Here is a 25611-nt window from a genome sequence, read left to right on the forward strand (position 1 = left end):
TGTTGTTATAAATATCAGTGCAATACACATACCTGTATATAAAACTTTGCACATTGGTTCCTCAAAAAAGCCTTAAAAGAATTACCGTATTATATGACCCAGCAATTCCATTCTGGGTCTATAGCCAGAAACCATGAAAGCAGTCTCAAAGGGCTATTTATACCTAACCATGTTCAGAACAGCAAAATTCACAATAGTCAAAAGGTAGAAGCAACCCAACTGTCCTGATGGATGAATGGATAACAAAATGTAAATATATATACAATGCAATACTATTCAACCTTTAAAAAGAAGAAATGCAAACTAGGAATAGAAGGAAACTTCCTTAACCTGATTTTTAAAATCTACAGATAACATCATACCTAACAGTGCGAACTACTACAGTCCCAGCTTATCTGTGGAGGATACACATCAAGACTCGTTGTGGATCCCTCAAACCATGGCTAGTACTACACCCTATACTAGTATATGTTTTTCCCTGTAATTTATAATTAGGCACAGTAAGATTAACAAAAATAATAAAATAGAAAAATTATTACACTATAATAAAGTTATGTGAATGTGGTCTCTCTCTTTCTCTCCCTCAAATATCTTATTGTACAGTACTCACCCTTCCTTCTTGTGATAATGTGAGATGATAAAATGCCTACAGGATGAGATGAAGTGAGGTGAATGATGTAGACTTTGAGAATCAGCGTCAGGCTACTATTGACCTTCTGATGGTATATCAGAAGAAGGATCATCATATTTTGGGTGATCCTTCATCACTGAGCCATGACAATTGACTGTGGGTATACGAAACTGCTGAAAATGAAACTGGATAAGCAGGGACTACTATAGCAGCTTTCCTGCTAACATCATGAATGAAGCATGGATGCCCCACTTATCACTCCTTTCCAACACTGTGCTGAAAGTCCTAGCTAATGCAGGAAGAAAGAGAAAGAATAGTGACTGGGAAGGGGGTAAAAAAGATGACATGATTGTCTATATAGGAAATCCAAAAGAATCAACAACAAAACTTCTGAAACTAGTAAATGATTATGGCAATGTTGCAGTAATCACAAATTTCATATACAAAAATCAATCTATATATATATAAGCTAAGCAATCATCAGACCAGTAGCTATCATGTGCACTGTGGCTGGCCAACCAGCCCAATTGGGGGGGTGACCCGTCCTCCAGCCCCCTCTCTTCTGCCCCCTCCCTCCAGCCAACCCCACCCACAACAGGCCCACATTGGGGTAAGGCCAGCCAGACCCCACCTGTGCACGAATTCGTGCACCAGGCTGTTATATAGTTCTCTATATAACAGCAATGAACAAATAGAATTTGAAATTAAAAACACAATACCATTTACATTAGTAACCAAAAAATGAAATACTTAGGTATAAATCTAACAAAATATGAACAAGATCTATTTGGAAAAAATAAACTATAAAACTCTGATAAAAGAAATCAAAGAGCTGAAACCGGTTTGGCTCAGTGGATAGAGCATTGGCCTGCGGACTGAAAGGTCCCAGGTTCGATTCCGATCAAGAGCATGTACCTTGGTTGTGGGCACATCCCCAGTAGGGGGTGTGCAAGAGGCAGCTGATCGATGACTCTCTCTCGTCGATGTTTCTAACTCTCCCTCTCTCTTCCTCTCTGTAAAAAATCAATAAAAATATATTTAAAAAAAGAAAAAAGAAAAAAAAAGAAAGAAAGAAATCAAAGAGGCCCCAGCCAGTGTTGCTAGGTAATTAGAGTGTTGGCCCAGGCATGAAAGGGTTGCGGGTTCAATTCTGGGTCAAGGGCATGTATATGGTTCTATTCCTCCCTCCCTTCCTCCTTCTCTCCCTCTCTCTTTCTCTCTCTTTCCCTGCCTCTTCCTCCCTTCCACTCTCTCTAACAATCAATGGAAAAAATATCCTCAGATGAGGATTAGCAACAATAAAAAAGAAATCAAAGAAGAAATAAGTCTCACAGTAGGAAACCTCAATACTACTATCAAGATGTTCTAATATGATCTACAGATTCAATGCAATCCCAATAAAAAATCCTAGCAAGTTATTTTATGGATATTGACAAACTGATTCTAAAGTTTATGTGGAGAGGCAAAAGACCCAGAATAGCTAACACAATGTTGAAAAAGAACAAAGCCAAAAGACTGACACTACTTGACTTTAAGACTTAAAGCTATAGTAATCAAAGTAGTGTGGTATCGATGAAAGAACAGACAGACAGATCAATGGAAAAGAATAAAAAGTAAAGGTATAAGCCTTCATAAATATAGTCAACTGATCTTTGAAAAAGGAGCAAAGGCAATACATACAATTGACCAAAGACAGTCTCCAACAAATGGTGATAAAATAACTGGACATCCACATGCCAAAAAATGAATCTAGACATAGACTTGACAGTCTTTACAAAAGTAACTCAAAGTAGATCATAGACCTAAGTGTAAAATACAAAGCTCCTAAATAACATGAGACAATCTAGATGACCATTGGTATGGCAACAATGTTTTAGATACAACACCAAAGGCATGATCTATGGAAAGAAGTAACTGACCAGGCTGGATGTCATTAAAATTAGAAACTTCTGCTCTATGAAAGACACTCTCTATAAAAGAGAATGCATGCATACTCAAGAGATTAATTACCTCACAAAAAGGCAGCCATATAGATATAGAAATATGACCTTTGTGGTTATAAGCAAAAAAATAATTATTCATGCAAAATTCTTTTCTCAATTTATTCTACTCTATTATTAAGGTTTCTTTTCCCTTCTTTGGGGACTTTTAAAATCCTTTGTTCCTCTGAGTAATTGCTTTCTTAAGCCTTGTCCTGATATTTTTCTTCTTTTGGTCAACTATTTCCATGTAGCTGCCCAACTTTTCACTTTTCTAAGGTCCTTGATTTCTGTTTTATATTCTTGTGCTGTTTCCGATTTTTTTTGGGGAAGGGGGGGCTCTAACTTTTCATCATCTATTTTCACTCTCACACCACACACATAGCATAACTCATCCTTGTAACTCAAGTGATTCTTATCCTTGGAACTATTTGATTATCTCAGGGAGTATTCTGTAGTTCAAAATAAAATTAAACGTATGCCAAAAATTCAAAAAGATCTAATAATTGTCTATCTGTTGAAACCCCTTTCTATATTTTCTTTTCTGCCTGAGATCATCTCCCAGCCTTGTAGTTCTGTGTGACATAATACCTTCATAGATAAACTCACACCCTCATTTCTTCAAAAGGAGCTTTTAACAAGTACCTGGTACAATAATAAGCATTTAATATAGAGAGGAAAGAAAGAAAACATGATAAAATATTAATCTAAAAAAAAAAGATAGTTCTTATACTGCTTTTCTAAAAGCCTGAAATTATGTCAAAATTAAAAAAATTGAGAGGTTTCTTCCATAGCCTATGTTTGGTGTGTTTCAGAATATTCAAGGGAAAATATTCTATCTCCCAGATTGTACATATCTAAAATGCAATTTAACACTAAGGTCACAGTTAAAAATAACATGAGAGAAAGACAACATTAAAACACTATTTCCCATCCATTTCACTGTTCTCTAGACTAAGAGATGAACTGCTTAGGGCATTTTAGAATTCTGGGTACTTCAAAATTGTTTTCAAATGATTTGGGATTAGATGGCATCTAACTGCTTTTCAAAGGGATTTGTACACTATGCACTTGGCATAATGGATTTCAATTCTTTTCTTCAGAATGCAATTACTGCATAAATCAATAGCTGTCTGCTTCACAGACTTGTCACTTCTGTCCAGTGCCTCATCTTTCTACCTCATTCCCCATCCCAACCTTCAGCCTCTCTAACCATTTTTATTCAGCACTCTGTGAAAAAGCAAAGGCAAAAGTATTTCAAACTACTCTGAAGCAGAGTGGGATACTTGTAAATGATGCTTTCAATGTTTAAAAAAAAATAATGTATAAAATAGGTTGCCTAAAGCCATTGCTGGAGATCACCTTGCCCACCCTCCCAAGACATTTTCAGTGATGCTTTTAGCACTCATCCATGAGGAGTCAGGTTCTCTAGATAGCAAAACTGGAAAGGCTAATGGATGAAAACATATTAAATAATATGATTAAAAAAAAAAGACACACACAGGACAGACTATTACTGCATATCCAGAACCCCTAGACGTTATTTAACCTCTAAGTCTCAATTTCAACTCTTTTTAATGAAAAGAAAAAGGTAATTCCTTTACTCAAAAGGACATGAGGATTAAATGAGACCATCCAGATACACAGTGCCCAGCACATATGCTTAATATTATTATAATGCCAGAATTACTATGGCTTTATGATTCTATCCATCTTGACTTATTTCCTGACTATTCTCACAAGGGCTGGGCCTCAATTTCTTCACCTTTAAATTAGACCTCCATCTCTGTGTTTTTTTGTGTGTTTTTTTAATTGAACACAAAAGGTTTTGAGTCAGACATCTAAATGTGCTTCTTTCTTTCTTTTTTTAATTTACCAAAGTAACACTGGTTAATAAGATTACCTAAGTTGCAGGTATACAACTGTATAATACATCTGAATATTCAATTGTATGCTCACCACACAAAGTCCTGTTTCCTTCCATCACCATATATATGAACCCCTTTACCCTATGCATCTTCCCCTGTACCCCTTTTCCACTCTGGTAGCCACCATAATGTTGTCTGTATTCATGAATTTTATTTGTTGCTTTTTAAAAATATATTTTTATTGATTTTGAAGAGGAAGGGAGAGGGAGAGATAAAAACATCAATGCTGAGAAAGAATCCATTAAACAGCTGCCTTCTGCAGGACCCACTTTGGGGATTGAGCCCACAACCTGGGCATGTGCCCTGACTGAGAATCAAAATGTGACCTCCTGGTTCATAGGTTGACGCTCAACCATTGAGCTACACTAGCAGGGCAAATATGTTTTGTTTTGTTTTTTTTAATTGGTTTTAGAGAAAGAGGAAGGGAGGATAGAGAGAAATATCCATGAGAGAGAAAACATTGGATCAGCCACCTTCACATGCCCCTAACCCGAGTAAGTGATCTGATGGGGAACTGAACCTCTTGATTCATGGGATAACACTCAACCACTGAGTCACACCAGCTGGGCTGTTGCTTTTGTTTTATACCACATATAAGTTAAGTCATATGGCTCGTATCCTTTTCTGCCTAACTTATTTCACTTAGCATACTTTCAAGATCCATCAATGTTGTCCCAAGTGGCATTATTTCATCTTTTTGTGGCTGAGTAGTATTCCGATGCATATACATATGTACCGCATCTTTATCCAATCATTGGTCAGTGGATACAAGTTGTTTCCATGTCTTGGTAAAAAACCCTTTATTATATTAACTAACAATTAAGATACAGTTCTCCTAGACATAAAATAAATAAACTACAGGCAACCATCATCTCTAGCATCATTTCCTGACAGTGCACAAAATGGAGAATATAGACCTGACAGCGATTCTTCTGAACAGATGTGAAAAACAAAATAAAAGCACCAGCAACACAGAATTCTAAACACCACACCAAATTAAAAAGGCATATCTGTCTATCACCTGGAGCCAGTGATGGTCAGCAGATTAGTCAACACTATTGTAACCTGGTAACAAGTTTACTAAAATCTCTTTCTTTACCTGGATCATCACCTGGGGATGTCACATGTGCTTTATCTGAAGGTTCCTCTTTATTATATGAAGTATAAAGGATGGTGCATTGTGGTTCAAAGAAGTCTCTGCTTTTGCCATTTCAGGGCAGTAAGAGTGGGACTGAAAGATAATGGAAGAGAGCACAGAAAAATTGGATTTTCTTGTCTCAGCACCCCGGTAGTTGAAGTTTATAATACCAGGGGAGCTTCGGGAATTTGGATAAAATATCCAAGAGACTTAAATTTAGTCTAATCTACACATAAAAATGAGATTAAGTATAGAGAGTAATTTAAAAATCAAAGTAGGAAAAGGCAGGCCAGGAAATCCAATCAAGGTATAATTAAATGTAAAAGAAAGCATTAGTCTAATCAATGACATTATCATATCAAAAGAAAAGCTGCAAGAACTGCCTAAGGGAAAGTCTCAGAGCAAGACTATATCTACAGTCCAAACAGAAAAACCCAATTTACATTCCCAGACATGTCCAGAATCTAAACTTTTTAACTAAGACAGAAATTTTACTAAGCAGAACACTTTTTCTCAAAAAAGCTAAAAATAGGATTTGATTTTTGAGGGACGTAGGGTAATGGGTCCAAAGCAGGAGAAATAGAAAACAACTGCACAAAAAAGTCAAAGTGAAAACGGAAGCAAGGTAAAGCGTGGTGTAATTCTGAGTAATAAATGGTACTTAAAATAAGAAGAACCCATTTGACCATCTAGGAATATTCTCTTCCAAATAGCTCAAGGGAGCTATTGGCCTTGCAGAGAAAAAATACATCCTCCTCCTATACCACTGGGCTCTCTCTACAGAGCAAAAGCCATATAGTCATGTATGCGGTTTATTGTTTCCCATTTTCGGAATCCAACTATAGATAGAAACATGGAAAATCAAATAGAACATAAAAAAGAATGTAAAAGTTATGAATTATGACAATGTAGAAGCAAAGATAGGCTGAAAGAAATGAGGATGTAGGAGAGGGGTGGAGAGGTGGACGATGGTGAGGAAAACTCCCACCCTATCTTTACACAGTGATGGGAGTCAGGGATACTATCAAGAAGAGATGGAAGAACTTAGTATTATCTTATTTAATAAAAGCATAGGATGCAAATTGTCCCTTCCATCGGAGTTCTTCAGGGAGTACGAGCAATGAGCGGGTTGGCTGGGTGAAGAGAGGGAGCACCTGGACAGCAGCCACTAGGGACCCTACCCGTGCACTGGGCCTCTAGTTATAATGTAATTATCAAAAATAGAGGACACAGAAAGGTAATCCTTATTTATTTATTTATTTATTAATATATTTTATTGATATTTCACAGAGAGGAGGAAGGGAGAGAGATAGAGAGCCAGAAACGTCAATGAGAGAGAAACATCGACCAGCTGCCTCTTGCACACCCCCTACTGGGGATGTGCCCGCAACCAAGGTACATGCTCTTGACCGGAATCGAACGTGGGACCTTTCAGTCCGCAGACCGACACTCTACCACTGAACCAAACCGGCTTTGGCAGGTAATCCTTATTTACAAGAAAGTAAAAAATACCCAAGTTTGATAAGAAAAGATGGTATAGAAATATTATTTAGTTATGCAGAAGTTGTTTCATAACACTATAAACAAAATAAACTATAATAAAAAAGTTAAAAGAAACTGTTTCTTAAAAAGTGGGAAGGGGGGCCGAAACCGGTTTGGCTCAATGGACAGGCTTGGGGACTGAAAGGTCCCGGGTTCGATTCCGGTCAAGGGCATGTACCTTGGTTGCGGGCATATCCCCAGTAGGGGACGTGCAAGAGGCAGCTGATTGATGACTCTCTCTCATCGATGTTTCTAACTCTCTATCTCTCTCCCTTCCTCTCTGTACAAAATCAATAAAATATATTAAAAAAAAAAAAAAGTGGGAAGGGAGGATGGAAGAATATGGCAAAAGACTGATTTTTATTTTAAGCCCCTTCTAATTGATATTTTATCATATGAATATATTACTTTGACATTTAACAAAATAAACTTTAAAAGCCAATAATTATAATATCCTTTTGAAACTTAAAACTAATGATGTTAGAGCAACTGTCATTAGAAAAATCAAGTCCCATCCTTATGCTAAGAACCAAGAGAATAGCACTGCTCAGGGTTAGAAATAGTTTTTCCTTAAGTAAATGAACAAACAAAACTGAAACAAACTCAGACACAGAGATCAGACTGATGGTTGCCAGAGGGGAAGGGGGGGGTTTGGGGACTGGATAAAAATGGTAAAGGGACAGTCAAGGAGATGCAAAGTACAGCATAGGGAATCCTATCTAATAACCCAAAGCCACACCCACCAGCCAATCAGGAGTGAATATGCAAATAAATCCAACCAAGGTGGCTGTGGCCAGAGAGAGCAGGAGGGAGGCTTAGGTTTCCTCAGCAATGGAGGAAGCCAAGCTTTCCGCCTGCCCTTGCTGGCCTAGGCCTCCACTCAAGGCTACAAAGTTTCAATGATAGAAGATAAATAAATCCAAACAGAAATGGCGGCAGCCATGGAGCTGGAAAGAGCAGGAAGCTAGGGTTTCCCCTGGCGATGGGGGAAGCCAAACTTCTGAAGCGCTGGGCTGCATTGGCCTCCACTCTAGGCTACAAAGTTTCACTTATAGAATATACATAAATCCCAACAGAAATGCTGCCGCCACAGAGCAAGCAGGAGGCTTGGCTCCACTCCAGGCTACAAAGTTTCAATTGTAGAAGATAAATAAATCCTAGACACCAGGGCCTCAGCCTGCAAACCACCACAGGCCCCTCACCCAGGCAGCCCCACAACCCAACCGAACCCCAACCCTGATCCGGACACCCTTCAGGGCAAACCAGCTGGCCCCTATCCTATCTAATAAAAGAGTAATATGCAGATTGACCATCACTCCAACACACAAGATGGCTGCCCCCAGGTGGTCAAAGACCCTGCCCCCATGTGAACACAAGATGGCTACCACAAGATGGCTAGCAGGGGAGGGCAGTTGGGAGAAACCAGGCCTGTAAGGGAGGACAGTTGGGAGTAATCAAGCCTGCAGGGGAGGGCAATTAGGAGTGACCAACCTGTAGGGGACAGCTGTTAGGGGCAAAGAGGATGGCAGGGCAGTGGTTAGGGGTGATCAGGCAGGCAGGCAGAAGTGGTTAGGGGCAATCAGGAAAGCAGGCAGGCGAGCAGTTGGGAGCCAGCAGTCCTGGATTGTGAGAGGGATGTCCCAGATTTGAGAGGGTGCAGGCTGGGCTGAGGGACACCCCCACTCTGTGCATGAATTTTGTGCATCAGGCCTCTAGTATATAGTCAATATCGTAATAATCATGTGTGGTGCCAGGTGGGTACTGGAAATATCAGGGGTAAAACTTTATGAAGTGTGCTATATACCTGAATAATACTGAATGTAAACTATAATAAAAAAGGATTATCATACTCACACACACCCCCAAAAAAAAATGGTTAAAAGAAAATAGTTTTGCCTTGAGTAAGATTAATTTACTAATTTGGAGCACCTGAAAATAACAAAATTTTGTATGGCTGCAATTACATAATAGTTTCCATTTAAATATGTTGAAATTTATAAGTATTCATTAACATTAATAACAGCCCAAGAATCCAGTTAATAATTATCCTATCTAATAAGAGGGAATATACTAATTAACCCTCATACCATTGCAAAGATGGAGGCACCCAGAGCCAATAAGGAGGGGATATGCGAATTGACTGTCACACCCTCAAAGATGGAAGCACCCACAGCCACAAGATGGCGGCACCCATTCCCCTCAGCCCCGCCCATTCCCCTCAGCCCCGCCAGGGTGGCAGGCGCAGCAAGGCCAGGTGCATCCCCAGGAGGGCCTGGCCTTGCCACGCACCTGCCTCTGGAGTCCCCCAGTCCCCTAGTCTCCTAGGGCCAGCCCGAGGCACAGGCAAGCCTCGGATGGTGGCTGCCCGAGGCTCGGCTAACCAGGGCCAGCCAAGGCTTGCACTGCGGGCAATGGCAGCAGCAGACAGGTGATGGGGGCATCGCCTTCCCCTGATCCCGTTTTGCCCCTGAGTGCTCCCGGACTATGAGAGAGGGCAAGGCCAGGCTGAGGGACACCCCCCATCCAGTGCATTTACATAATATGTGAGAAAAACAAGCTTAACCACCCAACTTCATAATGACTTAAGGATGAGTGAGGTTTTGTTAAAACAATATTGTAAGCTCACTGAAAGCATGGCTTGTATCCATAAAGTCTCTAAGAACAGGAGCTGTGATAATTTGCTCTTTGCTAAATGCTTGGAGCTAACTAATTGCAATTTTCATCACTAAAGCTAAAAATCCAGGCAATAACAAATTCTTCACCTTTAATGTTGTGCTGACTATTCATCTCATCTCTGTATCTGGATGCTCTACATCCAGCTCTGGGCTTGGTCAGCTAACCTTGTTTACCAAACTTGCCTACCAGCTTCCAGCTATGCTTTAGCAAGGGGCAGCAACATGGTGAGATGAAAAGAGGAGGGAGAAGGGATTCTTGCTGTTTTCATTCTTCAGTGTCGCTCCAGCTGTGCCCCACTCTCCCCTGGTAGCTGAGCAACAGCTGCATGGCATCCCGCTCAGAGGTCAGATTGCCAGCTGTGTGGGGCCGCCTCTGAGCTCCCAGATTCTCTCTGTTCCCCCAGCCTGTAGCTGCTTCCTCAACTTGTTAATATTCAGATTATACCAGTGTCTACTTTTTGTTTCTTCAGTCTTCAACCTGTGTAACCAATTCCCAGAATTACATTCTTTGGAATACCTCCTGTGGTTTACTAGGTTCTGACTGATACAAAGGGAAGAAAAAAAATGCACACATCAGATATCACTCAGAGTGCTGGTAAACAGTAAAATTTTATATTGATTTGTATATGTCAATATTATAAAATGTATTGACATTTTATACTGTCAATAAAGTGACTCTGAGGGCATTTTTATAAGACCATCACTAGGGGTTCTGTTTCCATACACTGATGAAAGTTGAATTCAAAATCCTGAGTTTGATGAATCATTAAAATGAGACTTTAGAGAGTATAAAAGGCCTCATGAAGAGAGAAAGGGGCCTGGCCAGTGTGGCTCAGTGTTGACCTATAAACCAGGAGGTCATGGTTCAATTCCTGGTCAGGGCACATGCCTGGGTTGTGGGCTTGATCCTCAATAGAGGGAGTGTAGGAAAGCACAGGGAATTTCTCTTTTATCATTGATGTTTCTATCTCTCTCTCCCTTCCTTTCTAAAACAAATGAAGAAATATATTTATAAAAAAGACAAATTGATTAGGGGGGAGGGGGGACACTTAGAAGTGAGAAGAAGGTATAGACAATAAACACTGACTCTTTGTCTATCTTACCTATGCTTTAAGTACTTAATAATAAGTCTAACTAATTCCAGTAAACCTTAAACCTGCTATCACAGTAATATAAAAAAATGTATTTTTACAGAAATAGCAATAACAGTCACAGAAATATTTGTCATCTACTTCAATGAACAGACTAGATTAGGTGTTTGAATAAACTAAAGAATATGTGATAGCAATGGCAGTGTTGATCTATCATTCTAATTTCTTTTTTAAAATACATGCCCTAGCTGGTTTGGCTCAGTGGCTAGAGTGTTGTTGGCTTGCGAACTGAAGGGTACTGGGTTCGATATCGGTTAAGGGCACATGCCTGGGTTGTGGGCTCGATCCCCAGTTGGGGGCATGCAGGAGGCAGCTGATCAATGGTTCTCTCCCATCATTGATGTTTCTCTCTCCCTCTCCCTTCCTCTCTGAAATCAATAAAAATATTTTTTTAAATAAAGTATACATGTATATTCTTAAAATTTTAAATCCTTTCCCGGGATATAGTTATTGATTTTGAGAGAGAGAGAGAGAGAGAGAGAGAGAGAGAGAGAGAGAGAGAGAGATTGGTTGCCTCCAAATTGTGCCCCAACTGGGGATCAAACTTGCAATCTTTTCGTGTATGGGATGATGTTCCAACCAACCAAGGGACCTCGCCGGGGCTATCATTCTGAGTTCTCGGCAGACTATGCAGATCTAGGCACATCTACTTGAAATTCAATAATTGGTATTAATTCTGATTTCCAGTGTGGCTTGCAGCAATTTAGAGTTATTATTTTTTCTTATTATATAACTGGATCCAATGTGTACAAGGGTATGTAAAGTCTACTCTCCATTTCACTTTTCTATGCCTTAGTTTTATCATCATGCAAATGGGAAGAATACAGAACCTATTTAAGAATTATTGTGAGGCTCAGTGGATAGAGCATCGGCCTGCGGACTCAAGGATTCCAGGTTCGATTCCCGTCAAGGGCGTGCACCTTGGTTGGGGCACATCCCAAATAAGGGGTGTGCAGGAGGCAGCTGATCAATGTTTCTCTCTCATCAATGTTTCTAACTCTCTCTCCCTCTCTGTAAAAAATCAATAAAATATATTTTTTAAAAATTATTCTGAAGATCATATATGTACAAGGGCTTAAAATGAAACATGGTATATAATAAATGTTAGATTAAGTGTAACCTGTTGTTGTTGCTATTATTCCACATAAAAAGATAGGTAAAGCATAAAAATGCCCAAAGGAAAGTTACATGAATTAGTTTTACATTGGGGGGGAAGATCACAAACTAGGATTTTTGACCATATTAGGACTTTTATCAAAGGGTAGTTAGTTCTTGACCTTTTCCAAATTATGGACCTTTTTGAGGATATGTGAAAGCTACAGATCTCCTCCCTTAAAAAAATGCATATACCTACAAATTTTTCCAAAATATTTCAATGTTCTTAGACTCAAATAATAAAAAGATTATTTCATGATGACATAGCTATACTACAGATGAAACACTAGAGGGTGCCACAACAACAAAAAATATAAAGAAAGCACAGAGAATTTTAGGTTACATCTCATTCAACTGGAACAAACATCCTTCCATATAAAATAGGTGAATCTACTTCACCAAATGCTTTAAAATGCATCAGTTCTTCTATAGGTTTTTAGATCAGCACTGATCTAAATTTCTGTGATAACAGACATATTCTAAATTTATACTGTCCAAAACAATAGCCAAAAACCACATGTGGCTACTGACCACATGAAATGTGACAACTATGACTAAAGGAATAAGAAATTTAATCTTATTTAGTTTTAGTTAACTTTATTTGTTGTTTTTTGTTAATCTTCCTCAAAAGATATTTTTCATTGATTTTTAGAAAGAGTGGAAGGGATGGGGGGGGGGGGGCAGAGAAACATAGATGTGAAAAAGACACATCTCATGCGCCCCAACCAGAGCTTGACCAGAACTGGACCCTTCAGTCTGTGGGCCCATACTATCCACTGAGCCAAACTGGTGAGGGCTAATTTTAGTTAATTTTAATTTAAATGGTCACATATGATTGTGTCTCCCACAGTGAACAGTATAGTTCTACATTTTATTTTTAAGTTTTGAAATGACTTGCTTCTAATCACAGGCCCTTATAAATCATTGCTAAAGAAATTTCCAATAGGGTAGGTTCACACAATAATTCAGATCAATCTATCCATTGTGAAAATTCAACACTGCAAAGACAGAAGGACTGTCACTGTCTCTCCCATGCTCCTCTGGTGTTCACAATCAAAGAAAGGTAAAGCTTTCTTTTACTCATTGTAGAAGACCCTACTGACCCAATTCCCTAATTGTGTTTCTTAAGTCCCTGGGTTATATGAGCTTTAAAAAATAAGTGCAGCCCTCACTGGTATGGCTCGGTGGATAAAGCATCGGTCTGCAGACTGAAGGGTTCCAGGTTCGATTCCAGTCAAGGGAATGTACCTTGGTTGCGGACACATCCCCAGAAGGGGCTGTGTGGATGTGTAAGAGGCAGCTGATCGATGTTTCTAATTCTCTCTCCCTCTCCCTTCCTCTCTGTAAAACATCAATAAAATATATTTTAAAAAATAAAATAAGTGCAGCCCAGATGGTGTGGCTCAGTGGTTGAGCACCGACCTATGAACCAGGAGATCACGGTTCGATACCCAGTCAGGATACATGTCTGGGTTGTGGGCTCGGTCCCCACTGTGAGGTATACAGGAGGCAGCCAATCAATGAATGATTCTCTCTCTCATTGATATTCCTTTCTCTCTCCCTTTCTTTCTGAAATCAATAAAAATATTTTTAAAAATAAGTACAAATTAATAAAATTAAATAAGAAAGCTTTTGCCATTTAAAAAAGGAAAACACACACATATACTCTAGTGATAATCACCGAGTCTAAGGGAGAACTGAGAGGGAAAGCCATCAAAGAGGTAGCATAAAGGAGAGACAGAGTCTTCAGCCAGGTGGCAGAATCGAAGAAAACCATAGACAGGCAACAGCTTATAAAAGCACTTACGGCAGCTCGGTAAGGGGCATCAAGAACACCCAGAGAGCAGACTCAGAAGTCTGGGAACCAAAGAAACAAAGCCTTTGGCTGCCTCTACACCAGATTATTTTATTTCTTTTTTTATTACATCTGTGGGACATGAAGGCAGGGGCGGGAGAGAAACATCAATGTGAAAGAGAAATACCAATTGGCTGCCTCCTGCTGACTGAGCCTGAAACATGCACCTGGAACCAGGAATCTAACCAGGACTTTTTGGTGCATGGAATGATGCTCAGCCAACTGAGCCACACTAGCCTGGGCATTCTTCCTTTGCACTGCAATCTAATCGGCTGACAATAGGCTAATGTTGACCCAACTGTTAAAGAGAAAACTACTCTATCCACACGAAACAATACCTTACAGCTTACAAACCTGGTATCTGGCACAGTACCCTGAATTGAGAAGGTACCTAATTAATGTCAATGGCAATGATAAAAAGGATTAGAAAGTGCATCCTCAAATATTCGGATACTTATTAACAGCTACAAATATCAATAAAAAGCAGGTGAATTGCTGAAGCCATCTCTGTATTAAAACATGATGGATAGGAAGTTTAGTAAACCCAGACATTAATTTGCAAATGGGTCAGAATGCAGCTGGCTCTTTTTGCAGAAGAATCATTTGTCCACAGCTGCTCCCCAAATTAACAAAAATCAAATAAGTAGCTGTCATGTGATAGCAGGATTAGAGGCTGCCTCAACTTCCATTAAGAAAAAACGACATAAATTGCCACAAGTCCCACCCCTCAGTCTCAGACAAGCACAAAGGACACTTTCATTCCGATCTGCTCACTGTGAGGTACAGCATTGCTGCCTGCTTCTACAGTGGGCCTCAACCCTGCTGGGTTCCATTACACAGCCAATGTTCAGTTAAGGCTTTTTCTTAGATCCTGGCAGACAGTTCAATGCATGATTTTTTTCTTCTGAGATAACGGAAATTGTCTCTGGATAAAATTATAAAGGTATAAGAGTCAATACTACTAATCTATAAATCTCTATGATTCTATCTTCCTCTCATTCCACAAATACTTACTGAATTCTTATCAGATACTGCTAGTTTATTTTATCACTAACATTCCAAGAAAAACTGACTGGCAACTCTTAATTTTTTTAATCTTTAGTTTAAAATTTTTATTATCATAGAAGTGACACATGCTCTTTTTGAATAACTGAGAAAACACAAGAAAAAAGAAACATAAACCACCACCCAAGATGGCCACATTACGGAGTTAACAACTTGGTGTATACATTATGGGTCTAGACTCCCCCGCCGCCCACCAAGTTCCTTATACAGCAGTGGTTGTTGTTTAAAACAAAAGTGAGGCTACAGTGTATATGCTATTTTATAAATATTTTAATGGGATAAATAAAATGTTCACATCATTTTTTAAATGTTTACAAAGCATTCCCTGTAAAAGTGTACAGTACTTATTTTACTAATTCCCAAAAGTAACTTATTTAGGTTTTCAATTTTTCACTGTTATAAACAGCACTGAAGTAATTCTGTTATTTAATAAACATCTGTCACCTAAATGAGTAAATGAATGGTTTACTAAGCTAAGTATTTACACATACCCGCTTATTTCCTTAGCATTAAAAGACCATAAAACTGAGTAATCGTACAGTTATGATTCTGGACTTGCTATTATGGCAAGCGTAGAAAGGTAATGCAGTAAAAGCAGCAATCTAAACATAAAGACAAAGACATAATACTTAATGGTGGACAGAAGGCAGAATGAAAGTCTTAACCTTGACAATAAAAGGATAGTTCCTAGAAAGTGAAATATAAAAAGAGGGAAGTACAGGTGCACTTATAACCCCATTTTACAAAATTACAAGTTGAGACTGTATTGAAAGTTGATGGATCAAAATATAAAAGTTTAGGAATACCTAAGATCTTGCTCCCCAACATTGTTCTCAGTTTGACTCAAATAAAGGCTTATAAAAATTCTAAAAAAATTTTTTTAAATAATAGTTTACCATTTAAAATTATAAAGAAAAGTCATAAAAGACTATTAAAAAGAATATAAATATCAAAAAAGGGAGATGAAGAAAGGAGAGGGTAGAAAAATGTCAGTTAAATCAGTTAAGTTCTTATTTTTCATATAAAAAAATCAGATACTGTTGATCTAAAGTTGATAAATAAGGAACAGAAGTTTATACATATTAATTATGAAGTCTCATGGAATTAAAAATCCATGAGAAGCTAAAAACAGAAATAGTAAAATAGTTTTTAAAGGTTGACTCTGGACTGTAGGGGCCAAGGATGGGAAGGAAAGAAATGAGGCAAGAAATAATATTTTCCCCCTCAAAGGCTCTCTTTCTTCTCTGTGATTGGTTAAGAAGCACAAATAATATCCTGATGAAGGCTGCCTAAAAAATCTGTAACTATTCACTTCGGCTTCCCTAACTATATTCTCTTATCCTGAAAACTAGTCAGACCCAACTGCCTTCAGATCTTCCCTTTATCAAGTGGCAAATTTTAAATACCTAAGACCTTGGAGACAAATAGTCTGATTTCATTGATTAAGTTGAGACCTAGAAAGACTGACTTAACCAAAGTCACATCTCTAGTTGTGGCAAAACCAAAACTTGAGCCCACATCTCATGCCTTCCAATCAAGTACTCGATCTTCTCCATCACAGACCCACCCACGCTGTCCTAAAGCACAGTCTCTATAACCGTTATTGGCTCAGGCTCCTTAACTGCTATCCTACACTATCATGCACATGTCTGTAAGCCAAAATCTGGGTTTTACTGAAGGTCAAGTGAATTAGGATTATCATATATAATAAAGAGGCAAAATGCAAATTGACCCTTATGTCCTCACAAGATGGCTGCCTACAACCAGGCCAGCAGGGGGTTTAGTGAAGAACAACCAAACGACTAAACAAGCAGGCTGTGTGGGGCGACCAGGCCAGCAAGGGGGGCAGTTAGGGCAACCAGGCAGGCAGTCAAGCGATTAGGAGCGAGTGGTACAGGATTGTGATAGGGCAGTCGGACATCTCCTGAGGGGTCCCAGGTTGGAGAGGGTACAGGCTGGGCTACATGTTACTTCACTTCTCTGTGTCTGTTTCCCATTTATAAACTAGTAGTAATGTATTAATACCTTCCTCATAGTGCTGGATATGAGGATTATATGAAATGAAATATTAAGTGAAACAGTCAGCAGAGTGCCCCTCCCCAATAAATGCTAATCATTATTATCATCTCAGGTTGGCAGCAACTGACTGGTTCGGGGGAGCAGAACAAGTTCTCTGTAGGATGTCCACTCCTGGACTGCCTCACATTCACAATGCTTGCTTGGTCCAGCACCACAGGTTGCAAATTCTAATAGCAACCAAGACTGCAATGCAATGTATAAAGGCTAAGGAAGATAATTACAGGGAGAGGGTAGGTAATCCAATCAGTCAAAGAACCTTTACCGGGGGCCAGATTCTAGAACAAGATACCCAGTGATGAGCAGTAAGGCAGAGTCCTTAACCTTAAGAACTTCCATTCTGGTGGTGGGAACCATAAGCAAGACATTTCAGGAAGTGGCATGTACTATGCAGAAATAAAATAAGGGCATATAATAAAAATGTGGCAAGAGGGGGGATGTTCTCTGATGAGATATTTGATGTGTGATTTGAGTGGATGAGAAGGCAGCCCTGGGAAGAGCCTGGTGAAAGAGGGAGGTGGGGAGGAGACAACTTTGGGAAAATCATGTGAGGCCTTGGAGAGGAGCCTGGGGTTTATTCTGATCAGGAAGTATTTCATAGAGTAGCTATTTGGGAGGGTATTAGGAACAGGAAACAGTAGCATTATGATCAAGCATTGAGTGCACTAGAGGTTCTGCTTGCAGGTCAGATGGTGGGGTCTTATATGCTATACAGTAACTTTTATTTTATCTTATAGCTCAGTGATACTTATTATGAAGATACCTTTATAACAACCAAAACAAATTAAAAAAAAAACACACACACACACACACACACACAAAAATAAACCTCTATTTCATGACAGTTGAATTTATTCAGAAAAACAAATAAAAGGGTATGTAATAAATTGGTGTTTTGTGGGGTTTTCTTTTGAAAACTAGTAAGCAATACTTTTGAGAGAGAGTATTATCTACTCAGCTGACAGATAACTCATAGATCATTCTGCAAACATTCTAGACGAATGGCCTGGAAGGACTGAGTCTACCCAGTCTGGTAACTAATTCAATGGTCCATGAGGGAACACCAATGGTGGCCTCAACTAAGACAGTGGGGATGAGAAAAGCATATGTGAAATACTTAGTGAAACGGAAAGAACTTAGTGAACAATTGGATGTGAATAGTGAGGGAAAGGTAACTCCAAGACAGTGTCCACATTTCTGCTTGGGTTAGTGAATGGGTCATTAATCAAAGCAAGGAATAGTGAAAGAGCAGATGTGCAGAGAAAGACAGCGTGTGACAATATTCATGCTAGCTGTCTGAACAGATACCTAGATCTGGAGCTGTGGTGCAAGTGTAAATTTGGGAATTGTCAACAAGGGATGGTAATGAAATCACAGAGCATGAATAAAACTGACCTGGAATAATATGTAAAGGAGGACAATAAAAGGAAACTTAGGGATTTTTCAAAGGGATATATATAGGAGAGAGAAAAAAAACACATGTGAAAAAGAGTGAGAGGACACTAGAAGGAAAAGTGAAAGGAATCAGGAGATAGTAGGCCATTTCTACATGGTATTGTAGAAATCAACAATATTAATGCAGTGAAAGAAGAGTTGAGATAATAATGCCTTGCCAAAAAAGCTATCACATTCACATTCATCCAACATACATTATAATCACATTCTGTGTGTCAAATATTGATAGAGGCGACAGCAGTGAACAAAAAGTCCCTGCCTTCTTGGATTTTGCATCCTATCAGAGGGAGATAAACAATAAACAAAATAAAAGTGTAATATGCTAATAAAAGCATAATATGCTAATTAGACCAACTGTCCTTCCAGACGAAGCTGGGGCTACAAGGGAAGCCGGTGCCAGCAGGTAGGGGAAGGGAAGGTCTACTCTTGCACAAATTTCGTGCACCGGGCCTCTAGTTAATGTGTAATATGTTAGGAAGAAGGAAGGGGAAGTAGGGAGGGGGCGACTGGTCAAGGAATGCTTTTCTAAGTTGACCTCAGAACTGCAGGAAGTGAGGGAGACACACAAAGTACAATACTTGGAGAAGAGTACCCAGGCACCAGGAACAGCAAATGAGAAGATGCCGAGACAGGTGTGACCAAGGATTGGCAAAATGTCCCCAGGACCTGAAGCACCCTAAGCTAGGGGAGGGAAGGCAGATGAGGTCAGAGACTGGTCAGGGTCAGGCTTGTGGGACCTTGAAGGCTACATTAAGATCTTTGGATTTTACTCTGAATGAGAATGGAAGTCTTTGAAAGTTTTTGAGCAGGGGAGAAATATAGAATTTCTGGCTTACATTTTAAAAGGCAGGCTGAAGGGAGAAAAAGGGTGGAAACAGGAAAACCAATTAAAAGGCTACTTAAAGATGAGCGTGGCCTGGACCAGAGTAGCATAAGTGGAGATAGATGGTGAGAAGTTAGATTTTCATGTGTTGAGGGTAGAGCTGCCAGGATTTTCTGATGATTTGGATGCAGGGTGGTACAATGAAAGAGAGGAGTCAAGAATGACTCTAGACCTAGTCAGTTTGGCTCAGTGAATAGAGCGTCGACCTGCAGACTAAAGGGTCCCAGGTTCGATCCCAGTCAAGGGCACATGCCCGGGTTGCGGGCTTGATCCTCAGGAGGCAGCCAATCAATGATTCTCTCATCATTGATGTTTCTATCTCTAGCTCTCTCTTCTTTCCTCTGTGAAATTAATAAAAATATATTTTAAAAAATTACAAAGAATGACTCCAAGGTGTTTTGTGTGTTTTTTAAAAATATACTTTTATTGATGTCAGAGAGGAAGAGAGTGTCAAACAATGACCTCCTGGTTCATAGGTTGACTCTCAACCACTGAGCCACACCAGCCGGGAGACTCCAAGGTTTCTGATTTGAGCAACTGGAAGAACATAACAGCTATTTACTGAAATGGGAATGAATGTCAGAGGAACAATTGAGATGCCTATTAGCCATGTAGAAATGTTGAGTAGGAGGTTGTGAATTGGCTTCAGTGTTATTTTTTAACTGCTTTTTGATGCTTTAAAACTGCTTTTGAAAACAACTTTTAATAGCTTTTCACATTAATTTTTACTCCTTTTTAAAAATATAATTAAAAACTGTGTTTACATTGCCTGGCCAGCATGGCTCAGTAGTTGAGCATTGACCTATGAACCAGGAGGTCACGATTCCTAGTCAAGGTTGCAGGCTCAATCCCCAGTGTGTGTGCGTGGTGGGGGGAGGGTGCTGGAGGCAGTTGATCAGTGATTCTCATCATTGATGTTTCTCTCTCTTTACTCTGAAATCAATAAAAAATATATATATTAAGCTGTACTAATATTCTTAGAAATACTGAGGTTAATATTTATTATTTAGGTACATTAATTTCTCAATAAATTAGTTATAATAGTACCACTAGTACCTTTTCCAAGGAAATAATATATACTAAGTCACAATTACCTATCATATCTCAGCTTACAAATTTGTCAAACATTTTTCTTTATTAATGTCAAAACAATACAGGAAAACAAGGTTAACTATGTAAATTAAAGTAACTATGTTACAGAGATTCAAGAATGAGCTCTGTAAATTACTATACAAATAGTCTAGTCTTTCTTCTTTTCCATCTTTTCATAAGATATAGGTGAAATGTAAGCAGAAAAAAACCAGACTTGGAATCAGAAATGCCTAATTTTCTGGTTGTATAATCTTAAGAGAGGGGATCATAAAATTTCTACGAGCTTCCATTTCGTCATCTGCAAAACTGAAAATAATAATGCTAGTAAAAGCGAACAGGTAGTGTGGGGTGCTTTTCTAAACACTTCTATGTATAATCTCATATAACCCTCACAACCCATTGAGGCCTCATTTATTATTAGCCTTACTATATGAGGAAATCACAAATAGAGGCTTTCAGAAACTATTTAAATCTTGACAATGTGCACAATGCTTTATAGTTTACAAAACGTGTTCATATTTTAATTTTAAAAGTAGGTATAGAATAGTATTTAGAATGAACAATATGAAATTGTTTTTGTAGGTTCAAAATAGTCAAATATCAGCAATTTCATACGATTCAACCATAACTATTATGCTACGGCCACTTTAAAAATGTGATGTGGCCAAGTCCGGTTTGGCTCAGTGGTCCCAGGTTCGATTCCGGTCGGGGGCATGTGCCTTGGTTGTGGGCACATCCCTGATGGGGGGTGTGCAGGAGGCAGCTGGTAGATGTTTCTCTCTCATCGATGTTTCTAGCTCTCTGTCCCTCTCCTTCCTCTCTGTGGAAAATCAATAAAATATATATTTTTTAAAAATGTGATGTGAAAATGTTTGGTTTTTAACTGTAAAGCACCATGAAAGGTATTATTTTAAACAACAATAAATAAAACCAACTAAGAATTATTAACACAACTGTGAAATTGAAAGGAGTATGAGGGAATAGACAATAATTTTATTTAAAGTACACATCAATCAATAATCAAAAGTCCATTATATATCCAACAGAGGTTTCCATTTGCTGCCTTAGTGTTTTCTTTTGTTAAATCCTCACCCAAGGATACTTTCCACTGATTTTTAAAGAGAATGGAAGGGAGGGGGAAGACACAGAGAGAGAAATATTGACTAGTTGCCTCCCACACCAGCCAGACCGGAAATGAAACCAGAACCCTTCGGTCCAAGGGCCAACACTTTATCCACTGAGCCAAACCAGTTAGGGAATAGTCTTAATATTTTTTGAGGATTAATTTTCTGAACAATATGGAGATAATCTAAAACTAACAGTTTTTCCCCCCAATACTCATTGCCTCCTGATGTAGTATTTGTTTTTCTGTTTATCTGTTTTCTGAACCCCACATAGAGTTTATCAGGGTAAAGATTTTTCTGTTTTATTCAATGCTTTATTTCCAGAACCTAGAACTGTTTAAGGCTCACAATAATCACTCGAATTCATTTGTTGAATAAATGAGAAATTAGAACTTCCTAAATTAGAAAGAATGCATGAAATATGTCTTAAAACAAAGATAAATAGTACCCAGGGATTTTGCAATATAAATAACAAATTAAAAAAAAATCCTTTCTAAATTGTATAATAATTATCCCTGCCCATAAACACTTCAAAAGTGCCAAACATTTAAATTCTGAATAGTACCCACTCAAAAATTAAAATCCCCATAATTAGGCTGGAGCCATCCAGGCTCAGCCACCTGGTGTGCAGATGAATGAATAAATTTGTAATCACTCACCAAAATAAAAATTAAAAAATCCCCATAATTACTTTGTGAGGAATCTGTAAAATAAATTGTATCTTGAACTACTTGCAAAATTAAATTTAGGATAGCATATAATCAAAGTTACAGATACAGGATTAAGTAGGAAAAATCATCTTAGAATCCTACATAAAGAAAAAAAGAGAAAAATAAAAAAGCACATGTTTCAAGACTGAAAGAAATAAAATTTGGAAAGTGGTTAAAAACAAAATTAAAATGACTTCATTTAGAAACTGAGTAGCATTTCATTTTAGAACTAGAAGCCCAATGCGCGAAATTGATGCAAGAGCCTCAGCCCTCGCAGCCACAGCGCCCAGCCTCATCCGGAAGGTCATCCAGGTCATCCGGACCGTCATTGGCTGCGCTGTTCGGCCTTCTAATCTAATTAGCATATTAGCATTTATTATTATAGATTTGTTGAATCTGTACAAGATGTCCCTAAACTTAAAGGTGAGGGGAAAATATGCTATCCCAAGTTTCTAAAGAGCAACACCTCCCACCCTAGCTGGTTTGGCTCAGTGGATAGAGCATCAGCCTGCAGACTGAAGGGTCCCAGGTTCAATTCAGCTCAAGGGCACATGCGGAGGTTGAGGGCTCGATCCCCAGCAGAGGATTTGCAGGAAGCAGCCAGTCAACGATTCTCTCATCATTGATGTTTCTCTCTCTCTCTCTCTGTCTCTCTCTCCCTTTCCCTTCCTCTCTGAAATCAATAAAAATATTTTTTAAAAAAACCAAAACTTCCCTAAATAACATTTACACTATATTTCCAGTCAAAATTTTTCCCATGATTATCAAATGTTGCATCTATTATATTTAGAATTAAGTATTTGAAAACGTATAGAGTACTGTACAAAAAATAACAATAATCAACCTATAAGAATAAAAAACATTTTCTTTCTACATTTCTCAATGTGATCTTTGATACAATTTTAAATAACAGTAGGGGAAAGGAATCTTTAAATATAACTTAACATCACTTCTCAGCCTTTTGGCTAAGATCAAGTATAGTAAATGTAAGTTAACATATGCATTTATCAGCAGTCATTGGCCTTGGCCACAATAGACACCCTGCAGCTGGCTGTCAAACCGCCAAAAGCTGCTGTCACACCTTCCTAATCTCTTAGAACTAAGCTCATTTGGGTTAAAACGAGTCAACTGCCTATCTCACCAGCAGTAATAAATATACTGGAATAAAAGTGTCAAGTATAATTCTGGCTGCCAAGATTTTGTTAAGGACAGACTTGTAACTAGTAAAGGGGTCATTAAATTAAAGCTATTCCCCAAAAGAAAAGCGTTATCTGCATCTGTACTTGATTGTAATAATATCTCTGAGGTTTTGATCTGTAATCAAAACAGAGGAAAAGGAAGCAACTGATGAAAGCAACCAATAGCATAATCTTTCAAAAGAGTGAATTAAAAGTAAACTATTGAAAGAGTACTAGTAAGCAGAAGCAATCTAAAAATAATAAATGCCTAATATGCAAATTGTCCCCTCAACCTGGAGTTTGATGGGGGGCCGGGGCGGGAAGGACAGGGGAGTAGGCTGGTGGCAGCTGCAGGCAGCCAGGGGAAGGGAGGCAGCCGGCAGCCAGCAGCTGCTAGGGACCCTACCTGTGCACGACTTTCGTGAACTTGGCCTCTAGTATGTAAATAAAGCTAGTTATACTTTAAAACAGATTCCGTATGTTGCACAAGGAATATTCATTCTGACTCAGTATACCGTAGTTACAAATCAGTACTACAGCCGAAACCAGTTTGGCTCAGTGGATAGAGCATCTATCTGCCTGTGAACTGAAAGGTCCCAGGTTCGATTCCAGTCAAGGGATGTGCCTTGGTTGGGGGCACATCCCCAGTGGGGGGTGTGCAGGAGGCAGCTGACTAATGTTTCTTTCTCATTGATGTTTCTAGCTCTCTATCCCTCTCTCTTCCTCTCTGTAAAAAATCAATAAAATATATATATTTAAAAAATCAGTACTATAGAAGAATATTACAAAAGTATTAAAGGATGAGATAGTGATGTATAGTGACACAGAAAAATGTCCACAATATATTCTGTTGGAAATTGAAATAAAATAATAATAATAAAAAAAACCAGGATACAAAATCTGCTAGAATGAGTGTGATCTCATTAAAAAAAAAAAAAAAAAAAGTGTAGATATAATTATGGGTAAACCAAATTAATTAAAAAGATACACTGAAGCTATTAAGAATGCTATCCTCTGCTATTTGCTCCACCTTGAGACCCCTGTCCCACCCAAGCTGTGTGCAGAGGCTTTTGCATATGGCTGGCCTGGTCCTTTGCATTCTAAAATTACCTAACAAACTGCAGCTGAGTCAGAGAGACACAGAACATCCGAAAGAAGGCCCAAGGCCACACAGCAGCTTGCATTGCTTCACAGCTGGGCCTCATCTAGGCACCTCCAAAACCAAATAAAAAAAAGAGGAATCTGAAGATCTCTCTGTAGCTCCTTCTGGGTGCCCTCAGGCAGAGGCTAAATTAGCACCTCCTTGAAAATCCAAGAGCCAGTGTACCCCATGGTTAGAGTGGGACCATCCAGATTACCATCCTCAGATCCATAATGGATACACTCAGGGGGCAGACTCAGCGAGCACCAAAGCCCCACTGAAGCAAGTCTTGCCTCATAAGGGTGTCTCCAGCACTGTCTTCCCTTGCAGGCCTGGTTGATCCCAACTGACCTCCTCTGCCAGCCTGGTCCCCTTCAACTGCCCTCCTATGCAGGCCTGGTTGCCACCAACTGTCCTTTTTTGAAGGCCTGGTCCCCCCAAATGTCCTCCCCTGCTGGCCTGACCATCCACAACTGCCCTCCCCTGCCGGCCATCTTGTATCCACATGGGGGTAGCCATCTTTGACCAGATGGGGCAGCCATGCTCTATGTTGGAGTGTTGGTCAATTTGCATATTACTCTCTTATTAGATAGGATGGGAAATATATTTGTTTTTGGAAGTCCTAGAGAACAAAAGTAAGACCAGCAGGTAAAAGTTACAGGGAGAAATTTCAGTTGAAATTTAACTTTCTAACTATCTAAATATCTTAAAGACTAAATAGAGTTTGGGTAAGTTGTAAATTTCCTATCACTGGGTAAGTGCTGGAAAAGTACGAAAATGAGGGAGACCTTGTAAAACTTCCCTGAGGAAATGATGCTTGAGCAGAGATCTGA

At 39.0% G+C, this 25611-nt stretch overlaps 1 protein-coding gene across 2 annotated transcripts in view; it reads right to left on the reverse strand.

Moving 5' to 3' along the window:
- NRF1 (nuclear respiratory factor 1) overlaps window positions 1-25611 on the reverse strand; it is a 111750-nt gene that overhangs the window by 72674 nt on the left and 13465 nt on the right. The window lies entirely within an intron of this gene.

Source organism: Pipistrellus hanaki, assembly GCF_964339955.1.
Source record: "Pipistrellus hanaki genome assembly, chromosome: 10".
Lineage (NCBI taxonomy): Eukaryota > Metazoa > Chordata > Mammalia > Chiroptera > Vespertilionidae > Pipistrellus > Pipistrellus hanaki.